This window comes from Lagenorhynchus albirostris, chromosome 13 (genome assembly GCF_949774975.1).
Source record: "Lagenorhynchus albirostris chromosome 13, mLagAlb1.1, whole genome shotgun sequence".
Classification (NCBI taxonomy): domain Eukaryota; kingdom Metazoa; phylum Chordata; class Mammalia; order Artiodactyla; family Delphinidae; genus Lagenorhynchus; species Lagenorhynchus albirostris.
The window spans coordinates 42,261,089-42,273,792 of NC_083107.1; the positions used below are offsets into that span (position 1 = coordinate 42,261,089).

At 45.3% G+C, this 12,704-nt stretch overlaps 1 long non-coding RNA gene across 1 annotated transcript in view; it reads right to left on the reverse strand.

The window, feature by feature from the left end:
* Window positions 1-3,604: 3,604 nt before the first annotated feature.
* Window positions 3,605-12,704, reverse strand: part of LOC132531519 (uncharacterized) — a 217,514-nt gene continuing 208,414 nt past the window's right edge. Inside the window, exon 3 of the long non-coding RNA XR_009544120.1 lies at window positions 3,605-3,761. This is a non-coding gene — a long non-coding RNA (uncharacterized LOC132531519). The remainder of the gene's footprint in view (window positions 3,762-12,704) is intronic.

Consider the following 12,704-nt stretch of genomic DNA (forward strand, 5'->3'; position numbering starts at 1 on the left):
CATCCCAGACATAGCAAATAGGTTTCATCCTCCATCGTCCCATCTGCTAACAGCTGCCTGGGGAAAAGGATTCTGAGGCATAAATATCCTGACTTAAGGGGAAGGATTGCTAGAATTGATTAGAAACGTCTAGCTGCCATGCAAACTGGTGGGGGTGGGGAGGATGTCAAAACGTAGACCAGATATTTGCTGCCCCTGCACTTTGCTATGACAACACAGATGGTGGTAAATGTTTCCTAATTGTATTGAAGATTATATTTAAATACACACAAATCAGGTGGATGCTCTCAGGAGCTGCTAATGATTTCAGATCTGTAGTCCAGCTCCCCTGCCCACTGTAATTTAATTCACATTGTATTTCAGTGCACACCGATGAAGGCAAATAGTTGTGTGACTAAGCCTCATCTGTAGATGATCCAAAACCATCTATCTTCGGTTTTAGAGTTCCAGCAGGGATACGGTGCTTTAAAATTGTCATTAGACTATCTGACATGATTGATAGATATTCTAGCCAGTTTTGGGATAGTATGCAAGGATTTAAACGGGAAAGAAATAATACTCCATCTTCAGGTAAAACTTGAAGAAACAAAGCTTTAACCTCCTGAACCTGATTCCTGATTCTGTCAACGTATTTTCCGACTATCTCAAGCCCGGTGTTCTCAATGCATGGGAAAATTGACATCAGGACATTTGTTAGAAAGCAGATTTCCAGTTCCTAGCCTGGGAGATTCTAATCCAGACTGTGAGGGGTGGAGCTGGGCAACTGCACTTTAAACAGGTATGACAGGTCTTAGGACTACACCTGGGAAGCCCTACCTTAAGCAATGCTATAGAACGGCAGTTCCCACTGTTTTTCAACAGGAGGAAAAAACCTTTTCTATTCAAAACATTTCTTAGACATCACTTGATAGCAGCTGAGAAAACAAAGGATGGCAAAAAACTACAATTCATTTTGTAGTGATTATAGATAAACATGTATATGTTTACCACAATAGTGTGCGAATAGATATTTGAGAGTGAGAAGGAACTATGTGCAAGAGATTGTGTTTAATTCATCTATATGCAATGTTTGATGCACATATAAATTTTAAATCTTTTGCAGATAACTCTGCAAACCTTTCCTCCACCCCTCCCCTAACCCTGCCTGCCTACAGAGGACCACAGGCCAAGGTAAGAAACCACTGACTCCAGTTTTAATTCCTACCCATTCTAGCACAGTTGTCCCTTGGCAGGTAGATGGGCCACCACTCACCTGAGGAGAGAAGAAAAGTCACATTCCTGGAGCACTTACGTGACAAGTGTAGATCCATATTAGCTGCTATACGTACAATTCCTTCTTCCATCATCTGCATCAACACAGTCAAAACCCAAGTTTGATTAATAAATTCTCATTTTACTGTAAAATCAGATGTCTCCATCTCTTAAATCTCAATTCCAGTTTCTATGGTTTTTATGTCTAAAACTCACATTTGTAAATAATATTGAAAAAGGTGTTGGGTAACTACTGTGAGAAAAGCGCTATACTGAGGACCATAAAGACTTCATTAAAAATCAGCTTGGGTTGAATATTGGGGATTCTCATCATTAAAGAAATGTTCGTTTGGATATTTTTGGATGGTTCCTATTCTGTTGGTCAAATTCAAAACTCTTCTCAACTTTAGAAATGGAGAACTAGGAAGACAGGATTGTCTTTCCTTAATAAAGAATTCCTGGGTTCTAAATGTGACTTAAATAAGATTATGATCCCAATTGCCTTTTGCTTAAACTCACATTCAAATTAGCTGGGGATCCCTGAGAAATCCCGGCATAGACGGTGGAAGGTGCTGGGCTAGAATTCAAAATTCACAGAGAAAATCTATGAAGCACATGTGGACAATAAGAAACGATGAATATATGTAAAGACAAAGACACCATAAGTATCAGTAACCAGAAAGTTTTTGCCCAGTGTCTGTCGTGGCTGGCACTGAAGGACTGGCTGGACATTACAGGTTTGTTTGATATTGTCGTAAATGGTAACCATGAGGAATTGGACTGTGGTAAAAACCCAAACTTAGTAACACAAGGACAAAAGCACTCAGAAAGTTGTCTTAATCGATTCAGTTCTGATCGTTTCTGGCTAGGCTATGCTCAGATTTAAAACCATCATGCTCATAGATGACTGAGCTGTAGTTCATTAAGAAATGCTTGAAGGGCGATGAGAAAGGAGAAAATGAGAACTGCTTCATTGGGAGAATTTTTTTAATGCTATTTGTCTTCATGACGCCAAGGAGAAGCACAAGGAGATTCAGCAGCCACATTTAGTTTGTGATGACCTTTCACCTCTGTTGATCTCTGACCCAGCTGCTTCAATCACACAGACGTGGCAGCTCAACAAGGAGATGTTTAAGGAGACAGTTTTCCTTTGTAGTGCAGTGGGAGGGAAAGAGGTTGAGGAGAAAATCTCTCCAGCAAAACAAATTGCCTCTGTGCTTTAGCTGACAAAGGGTTAACAGACCATCAGGTCCAGTTTCTGCTCAGCAGTTTAATTGCTGCAGGCCAGGGAAGCACTGGAGGGGGAGAGGGCCATTACTGGGGACCTCATTTTTCAAACACCTGTCAGAAAGCTAGGCCACGGCATGGATTTGATACAGAAACCAGGAATTGGGTCTCTTTCCCAAATTCAAATGACTTGGGTCCTATTGACTTGTTCCTCAGCAGGAATTCTCTAGCTGTTAGCTACCAGGGTCCTTTTATCTGTGAATAGATTGTTTCCCCAAAGAGGCACACCATAGAGAGGGAGAGGGAGAGGGAGAGAGAGAGAGGAAGAGAGAGAGAGAGAGACAGACAGAGAGAGAGAGAGAGGAAGAGAGAGAGAGGGAGAGGGAGAGAGAGAGAGAGCAGAAGAGAGAGAGAGAGAGAGAGAGAAAAGAGAGAGAGAGAGGAAGAGGAAGAGAGAGGGAGAGAGAGGGAGAGAGAGAGAGGGAGAGACAGAGACAGAGAGGGAGAAAGAGGGAGAGAGAGAGAGGGGGAGAGGGGGAGGGGAGGGGGAGGGGGAGGGAGAGGGAGAGAGTGATTTTTAAAGCAGGGTTCCCAAAGCTTAGGATGCATCAGAACCACCTGGAGGACTTTTTAAAACAGGCAGTAGTCAGCCCACACTGTTAGATTTGTGTCAGTAGATCTGGGTGGGACCAGAAATTTGCACCTCTAGTAATCCCAACGTGATGCTGCTGCTGTTGGTCTTAGGACCACTTTGTGAGAACCGGTGTTCTAAAATACACTTTCCACTGTCTTCTGTGGGCCTTAATAATTACACTTACATACACACACCCCCCCCAGGATAATAAAATGTTACATATTTTAAGTTATAAAAATGCCAAATATTATCATTATTAATAATAGCTACTTTGAGTACCCACTGTGCGCCAGTGCTATTAATTCTCCAAGGCAGGTATTACTGCCCATTTTACCAACTAAGGCCTGACCCAGCCCAAATCCAACTCCTAAGCCTATGCACTTAACTTCTTTAATACTTTCTTAACAAGTAATAAATGAGTCAAAATTAACCAACGTGCAAGTATTTTTAATCAACGTATTTTCTACATTTTAATAGCATACATACCTGTATTAACTCTAAGTGGAAGAGTATACTTTTCTATATATCACTTAAAGCTAAAAAAAGGAATATCCAAGGACTTGCAAAATCAACCAGCCAACAAAGGTGTACTGAGTTCTTCCTGATACTTGACGACCACAGGACAAGCCAGCTTCCTGACCTAATGCACCTGAAACAATCAGGAAATAGTCTAAGATTAGCGTAAATGTCGAACATGAGTGCTGCCAGGTTTTTTTTTCTGCCTTGACAGATAGTAGTAAGTGCAAAAGATAACGTGGCACCCAAACAATGTCTTAGAGCAGCGGTTCTCAAGCTTTCCCCAGTGTCAGAGTCACCTGGAGAGCTTGTCAAAACTCACACAGCTGCCTCCCAGTTTCGGATTTAGCAGGACTGGTGGGAAGCCCAAGAATTTGCATTGCTGAATCTGCTGGCGCAGGGACCACACTTGAAGAACCACTGTTCTAAAACAAGCCTTCCTGGATTCTGATCCAATTTTTGGGCACTGATTCAGCAGACATTGCTGGAGTGCCTACCATGTGTAAAGCTTCTTTCTAGCTCTGAGGATAAAGCTGTAAACCAAACAGACAAAAATCTCTGCCCTCGGGCTTCCCTGGTGGCGCAGTGGTTGGGAGTCCGCCCGCTCGATGCGGGGGGCGCGGGTTCGTGCCCCGGTCCGGGAGGATCCCATGTGCTGCGGAGCGGCTGGGTCCGTGAGCCATGGCCACTGAGCCTGCGCGTCCGGAGCCTGTGCTCCGCAACGGGAGGGGCCACCACAGTGAGAGGCCCGCGTAACGCAAAAAAAAAAAAAAAAAAAAAAAAATTTCTGCCCTCAAGGAGCTATTTAGGAAGGATGGCTGACAGGAAATAATAAGTACATAATGTAACAAGGGATTCTTTGAATCCCTTGTTACAAATGGGCAGATAGAGGACTCTGTCTTAGTGTGTTCACCTCTCTGAGGAGATAATATCCATCAGAACAAACCAGTGTAGACGTCTAGGTGAAGAGAGTTCCAAAGAGGAAGTACAAAGGGCCCTGAGACAGAAATGTGCTCAGTGTGTTCAAAGAAAGGACACTAGTGGCAGAAGAGGCGTGTGCAAGAGGAGAGTGGTAGATGAGATTCAGATTTAACAGGAATCTGCATTTTTAAAAAGGAGATTGTAATACACATACAGGTTTGGAAATGACTTCTCAGGTGCAATTATTTCTAAAGCTCATCCAACTTTTTCTGTTTCTCATCAACACTATTTTGGTGTGAGATCTGAGAGTAGACATGTTCCCTGCAGCAGAAAACAAAGAATGCATCCTCACAGGGAAAGGTTTATTAGGCATGCCCAGGGACTGAGCTTTGCATGATTTTTATTCAAAAAAATCGTTTCTCTCTCCTAAACAAGAGTCTGAGTCAAGCTTACATACTGAATGTGCAAATGGCGGAAATAACTGAATCCAAAGAGGAAAGGGAAGCTCTTGGTGACAGACAAGATATGGAGGGCAAAGGAAGGAATGAATAGATATGCAAATGAGGATTTAGAGAAGGAAAGGAATTTACATGGGGATGACAACAGGTCTGGTGCTATACCTAAGTCTATGTGAATCTAATGGAAGTGCGTGTGTGTGCGCACGCATGTGCACACATGCGCTAAGAAGTAGGGGAGATAATAAAACTTGGGGAATAGGTCATGGCTGTTTGCAAACAGGTGATAAATGAAGCCCCCTAATTAAGTAAGTTCCCTGAAGAAGTGAGCGTGGAGGGTGGAGAACAGAAGGTGGGAACTCAGCCCTGGTGAGGAGAGATGACCATGGGAGGAAGAAGAGAGAAAGAATCAACAGCAGAGTACAAGAAAAGTGCAACAGCCTACCAGCCTATTACCCTAAATTACTGTGTCTGACAGAACTGCAGTAAACACAAAATGGGCAAAGGTCAATTCTTCTGTCCTTCAAGCATATGGGTATGTAACCAGCTGGTTTGTAAAAGGGAGCTCCTATTATGGAGAACACTTTATCCCATAAATAAGTCAGACTCAATTATTTTATATCAAAAGAGTATCTTCGCTTTTAACGAGCACAACTGCCAATACCCCAGAGTCACGCATTATGAATCACTATTTGCTCCTTCCTACACTTTCTAATTTCCTGCTAAGGAGACAGGGCTGAGTGGGGTCGTTAATCTGAATTAGAAATACTGTGACCTGCTCTGCACTTTGCTTGCTAACACTGTGGCAGATCTGGATCTATGGGGGGTTTACTTTCCATTCAGTTCTGAGGAAGAGGGGGGGCAGACATGCGGGAGATGCTGAGCTAGTTTTAACTTTTAAGCCTTTTTTTTTTTTTTTTGCGGTACGCGGGCCTCTCACTGTTGTGGCCTCTCCCATTGCGGAGCACAGGCTCCGGACGCGCAGGCTCAGCAGCCATGGCTCACAGGCCCAGCCGCTCCGCGGCATGTGGGTTCTTCCCGGACCGGGGCATGAACCTGTGTCCCCTGCATCGGCAGGCGGACTCTCAACCACTGCGCCACCAGGGAAGCCCTCTTTTAAGCCCTTTTAAATTCTAGATACCGTTTGGGCATCTCACTTTGGGCTTTGAAATCATTGCTGTCATTTCAATGCTTTTACTGGAAATGTCATCAAATGACAAGCTTTGCTCAGCCTCTGTCTGGAATTCTAGAAGGCTCACCTAAGCAGCCTAAAATAACATGCTGGCTTTATTAGAAATGGGGAAACGTGTGTATTTTTCTGGCTGAATTGATGTGACTCAGTGGATATTTCACTGGTGATGCCATGGAGGGAAGAATCTGTATGAGGCAGGGGCACCTGCAGGCTGTTGGTTCAATAAGTCTCTCTCACCACTGCCTCCTTACTTCAGAGGAAATACAATGAATGGCCCTTGGAAAAACATAACTGCAAAGCCATCATTTACAGCTTTCAGATATTTATTTCACTTGCAATAACTGCTTACTGTGTGGGCTAGGAAAATACACAGAGAGAAAACTCAAGTTTTTAATTCACCTTCTTGTTTAGAACTCTGGTAAGAATTTTGATGGAATTACTGGGGCTGATGGGAGTTGAGAATTCTCTTCAGAACTACGCCAGCCTTGTTCTCCCAAAGCACCTGGACCAGAGTCGCAGATGATAGCAGACACCTAGTGCAGCAAACTTTGGTCGAAAGATGCCAGTGCCTTTCTTGACCTACACAACCTGGCTCTACCCCCTAACTGGTCACAGCCCTTACTGCTAACAGTACTACTAAGGGAAATTCATTAGAAATAGAAGTGGGTTTCAAAAGGGCTGGATGAATTCCCAGCAGGCATATCTGTTAGGGTGTCTGCAGGTACAGACACTGAGATCAACAAGAATGGCTGCATTCCCTCAAGTCACTTCGGACGTCTCTCCCAGACTCTGAAAGCAGAGACTGAAGGAACTGTGGGTTTGAGCTAAGAGTCATTCATTTGTCTGTCCTGGCCACTGGGCCCTACCACCCCATTCCAGTGTCCTTGGAAGCTGGGAGGATGGGAGCCTCACATTTTCTTCACAGCTTAAGCATGAAAAATGTTCCCTTTCTGACTCATCCCCTGCCCCCCACACGGCCGTCCATGGTCCTGGGTGGGTAGGTCCCTGAAACAGGCCCATCCACAGCTTCACCCTGACCCCCTTGGGCTGGCCAACATCCCAGTGCCCACTATACATACCGCACTTCCTCCTGAGAGACCCAGAGGTGACTGTAGCCAACTTGCTTTGGAGCCTTGGGCTTTGGGGGTTTTGTGGATGCTCTAGGGCTATGGAAAACTTGAGTAATTTTCTGTGGTCACAACCCCAGGGTCCCCAGTCAGTGTAATTATAAGTCAATCACTTCCCGTCCAATTCTGGCTTCTCTTCCCTTTGGGCAGGTAAAATCATTACCATGGCTCCCTTCTCCCCTCAGTCAGACATTTGTACAGGCCATTTACCTCATGCCTCATGAATCTTCTCAACTGAATGTTATTTGGGGGGTTGTACTTTTTTATTGAACTCAGAACAGCAGAAGGGCTGTCATCGATCTCGCTGCCCTCCACAGCCCAGGGCGGCCTTCTGTTTCCCTAAGTGCAAGGGCCAGGCAGACGATCCGCAGGAAGAAACCTTTCTGATGCACAGCCCTGGAGGGCTCCCCAACCTGCAGCCCTCAGGAGATGCCCCCGGGTGTAAAGAGGCCAAAGGAAGCAACGCTCTCTCCACAAGGGAGGCACTGAGGGCAGGACGGGGAAAGAGGAAGCTTTATGTGTATTGAGAAATGTGAGGCAGAACCCCTTGCAAAGAGGTCCAAACCTCCCTCACTACAGTAACTAGAAGAAAGAAAGAGAGAGAGAGAGAGGGAGAGAGGGAGAGAGGGAGGGAGGGAGGAAGGGGAGGAGGGAGGGAGAAAGGAAGGAAGGAAGGAAGGAAAGAAGGAAGGAGGGAGGGAGAAGAAAGAAAACGCCTTCTTGAGTCAAGTAAAGCAGTTCCAAATACAGGCTGGTTGTTTATGAGTTACTTTTGTTAAGCCAGAATCCAGTGGGCTGTTTAAATGCTCCCCAGGACACCTCCTAATTGCCCTTCCCCTCCCTGCTCCATCAATGATCCCACCAAACAAACCCACAGAAGGTGTTCGTATTAAGACTTTTCATGATGTAGAAGGAGTTCCTACTTTGGCCTAAACCCAACCCACAGAGCTCAGATCCAGGGAGTCTCTATCCCTGAAATGCCCCACCATCTCTGAAACCTTAAAATTCCCTGAGTGATATGCATTTCCAAGGTTCCAAGTTTGCAGTTTCCCTTTTCTGAGGGCATGGATTTTGCAGTTGAACTTGGAGCCAGATTCACTGTCCATTCCTGCCCCAACAGCACGTACTTCAAAGGCCTTGTTGCGTTTTTACTTATGTCGTTTAACCGCTGTCAGCATTTCCACAATCATTTCTTATGTTCCTTCCTCTAGCATTTTCCAACTTAACAGCGATTCCCTACAGAGGATGTCAATATAGCAGCATAAAGTGGTAGGAGAGTATGGTTGTAGAGTCTGGGGGACCTGAGTTCAGATCCCAAGTCAGCAACTTAGAAGCTGTGTGTCTTTGGGCAAGTTACTCAACCTCCTTAAATTCCAGTGTTTTCATGAATAAAATAGGGGTGATAATGGTACCTAACTCTTGGAATAGCTGTGAGGATTAAATAAAATAATGAACAAAAATTGTTTTCCTGGGTCTGGAGCAGCACTGCCCAGTAGATATATATTTTGAGCCGTGTATATAATTTTAAATTTTGTAGTAGTTTCCTTTTTTAAAAAAGGAAGACAGTTGAACTTAACTTTATGTATATGTTACGAAATATTACCATTCTAAACAGCATCAATATAAAATATATAAATGAGATATCTTTAAATTCTTTTTATCATACTAAATCTTTGAAATCTTATATGTATTTTATACATCTCAATACAGACTAGCCACCTGCCAAGTGCTTGTGGGTAGTGGCTATAATATGGGGCAGCACAGGTCTGAAACATGGTAAATATTAGGTAAAGGCAAGTTCCCTTCACTAAGACTCTGTCTTTCCATGCCTTGGGGTTTAGAGATATTTGGAAATGAACTCTGAGATCACCTTCAGCCCCAGTGCTGAAAGGATGTTTCTGAGTGTCAGTGTTGGTCTTTTCCTACAGGAGGACAGGCAAGGACTTGGTGCCCAGTCCCCTGTGCACAGGTAGAGAGTTCTGTGGATTCTCAGTTCTATTATCCTGCCAAACAGGAAGATGATTCTGCCGTCCTGATTTCCTGGAACCCAACACCTCAGATTTGCAGAAGTCCTCAGTGGTTTAGCCCAATCTCTTATCAGATATATGAGCACCTTATACAATGCCCATGCTACTCCCTCAGCCTCTCCTTGAATGCCCCTCAGCGATGAGCAGCTCACCACACCCCCTAGGAATGTCAGATGGCATTGGTTGTAAGGAAACTCCTCCTTTAGAAACACATCCTTCTTCTACCTTCTATTCATTGGTGCTAACACCACTCTCTGGGAAGAGAACAAGTGAGCCATCCTCTGTGTGACAACTCTACCAGTAATTGAAGTTGGCTCTCGGGTCCCCTCCAGGTCCCCTCCAGGTCTGTTTGTGTTGAGGATAAAAGCCCCAGTTATTTCTATTGTTGCTCATATGACCGTGTGTGAAGCCCCCTCTCCATACTGCGTGTATGTGGTTGTTGTTATGTGTCCTTTGCAAAGTGCAGCCCCCAGAACTAAACATAAAACGTGTGCTGTGGGCCTTGAAACCATCTGCTCCTGATTCTGGATACCCTCACCACCAATGCCCTCTTTGCCACAGCTGCATGGCACCCTGAGCCCCTGGAAGCAGGCAGCTCTCCGCCCAGGTGGGTCCCCGCACACTCAGCTCCACGCCAGATGTCAGGCACTCTCCATCTTCCAGCTGGAAAGTCACCCTGAGTCTGGCTTCTCTCCCTTCCAGCTGTTATGCAAGGAGGGCCAGGAGCATCCGTGCCACCTCTCCTCCCACGTGCCAGGGTCTGTGAGCCATTCCCAGCTCCTTCACAGCTTCATACACAGAGGCAGGGGCCTGGAGCTGCACAGCCCTGTCCTTTCTCTGCGTCCCTGAGCCCCTCTGGCGGTGGGAGAGCCCTTGGCCAGCATTCCCCTTGTGTGATATGGAAATCCTTGCCTTGCCAGGAGCCCGGCACTGGGGCTACAGGTTTGGCCCCTCCTCTTCAGGGTCTCTAGATGTTTCTCCGCCACCTATTAACTTCACACCAGACTCCCATTAAGGCCCAGTTCAAAAGAGTGGGGTGGGTGACGTGTGGGGATGTTGGGTAGGGCCGAACACACTTCTCCAGAGATGTGGAAGGAAAGGAGCAGCTGCAAGGGAAGATTAAGCTCAGCTGCGCGCCCATCGATCAATAAATCAGTCAATCTTTATCGAGCTCCTCTGCCTGCACATGCTCATTAGCCAGCATGGACCCAAGAGTTGCAGCTCTGAGTCTGGGATTTGAGGGGGGAGGAGTAGGGCTCTGGTCAAAATATTTTCACCTCATAAAGTTCAGTGGTTTCCTTGTAGGGTCATTAGCTAATTCACGCTAAGGTGTTAATGACTTATCAGCTTTCATGCTTTCTAAAGGGACTCTAGCCAGGGAGTGGTCCTGGGTAGGGACCACCTAAGAGGGTGAAGGATGGAGAAGTAAATGCTAAAGGCAAATTATGCCATTTTCCCTAGGGCTTGGGATGGGAATATTAATTGGGTCAGGACAGAAGGTAGGAGCAGGGCTCTGGTGACAGTACTGCTTTCATTCCCTCAGCTCTACCCCTCACCGAATGTGACCAGCAGCTGGTTAATTAGCCTCTCAAGCCTCTGCTCTCTCACCAGTACAATGGGAGTACTCCCAAAAGAGGTGGGAGGATAAAGCACTTAGTACAGCTCTCAGTTTAAAACAAAACAAAACAAAAACATGGTGGTTACTTCTGTTCATATTGAATTAAACCCAGACTGACAAGAGCTATGACCTTTGAAAAAAGGGACTGGCTAGTGAATCTTCCTTGGCCTTCCCCTATAACAATTCCTGTCAGACAGGCCTCATTTGGTGGCCTTTTATGACACTGTCATTTGCAAGATTGTCCATACCTTTTTGATATTCATCCTGGTTCATTTGTATATCCCCCTTAGCTTACCTCTTAATCACTGTCTCACAAGTTTATTGCTCTAAAATCATCTCCCGGAAATATCAAAGGCAGCCTCCCCCGCCCAGTGTTTTGGGATTTGTTGGCCAAATGGCATTTTCCTTTTCCTTCTGGTTCATAATTTTATAGATTCTGCCTGTGTCTCGTGTCAGACACAGAGCCTGCAGCGTGTCTTTATGCCACAGTCTTGCCTGCTTCACATTCTCCATTCATTCATTCAGCAAACATTATTGGGTTCCCTCTAAGTGCTGCTAAGAAGGGCAGGGCCACAAAGATGGTCCCTTTTCTCATAGCCATTACCTACTAATAGGTGAAGACAGACAAGAAATAAACAAGCAAATGAATAAAATAATTTCAGTGCAATGAAATGAAGAAGAGAAACAAGAGTCTGAGACGGAGATGACTAGAGAGAGGGTTGTCCACATGAAAGAAGAGGTCCTCAGGTGGCGAAGGGCTCAGAATGAGACCCTGACATAGAATTAGGGTGGCTACAGCCTCGTGAGCTTGGGGGAGTCAGGCAAGCAGTGGGGGTGAAGGGATCAGCTGGAGCCAGATCACCAAGAGCTTTGTAGTCCATCATAAGGAGACTAAACTTTATTTATTTTTATTTATTTATTTATTTATTTATTTATTTTTGCGGTACACGGGCCTCTCACTGTTGTGGCCTCGCCCAGCCGCTCCGTGGCATGTGCGATCTTCCCGGACCGGGGCACGAACCCGTGTCCCCTGCATCGGCAGGCGGACTCCCAACCACTGCGCCACCAGGGAAGCCCCTAAACTTTATTTTAAACTTGTTGAGAAGTTGTCTAAAGGTTTTAATCATGGCAGTAACATAATCTGATGTGTGTTTTGCAAGATTAGCTTTGCCAACAAGGGTAACTGGGTTAAGTTTGGGAAGACCACAGATTGTAAATTTGGAGACTGTTCTCTTAATCTAAATGAGAGATGATGGTGGTCAGGACCAGTGGAAGAAAGTAGATAGATTCCAGGCACATTTACAAATTAGAGGAGAGAATTAGCATGCCTTGCTGATGGACTGGATGTGTGGAGTAGGATGAGGATAAGAATTACCAAGAATGATTTCCAACTTTCTCTGTGGAGTAACTGGATCAAGGTACAAAGGTATCATTAATGAGGTAGGGAAGGTACAAAGCAGGGGGTAGAGAACTAAGTGCCCTGTTTCAGACACACATTAATGTTGTGATGTGTCAAACATGTGGATGGATATGTGAGCCTGGAGCTCATAAACATAACCAGACATGAATTTGGATGTCATTGCATAAAGATGACCCGTAATCCTCATTGGTCAATCCACTCACTGCCTTCCTGCCAAGCATTCCAGCTCCTCTCCCAGAGTCACAATCCAGTGCTATTGCATTTGTTGAGCCCCCAGCAAGGCTGGACCCACAGATTTCCAGGTCTGACCAGGAAG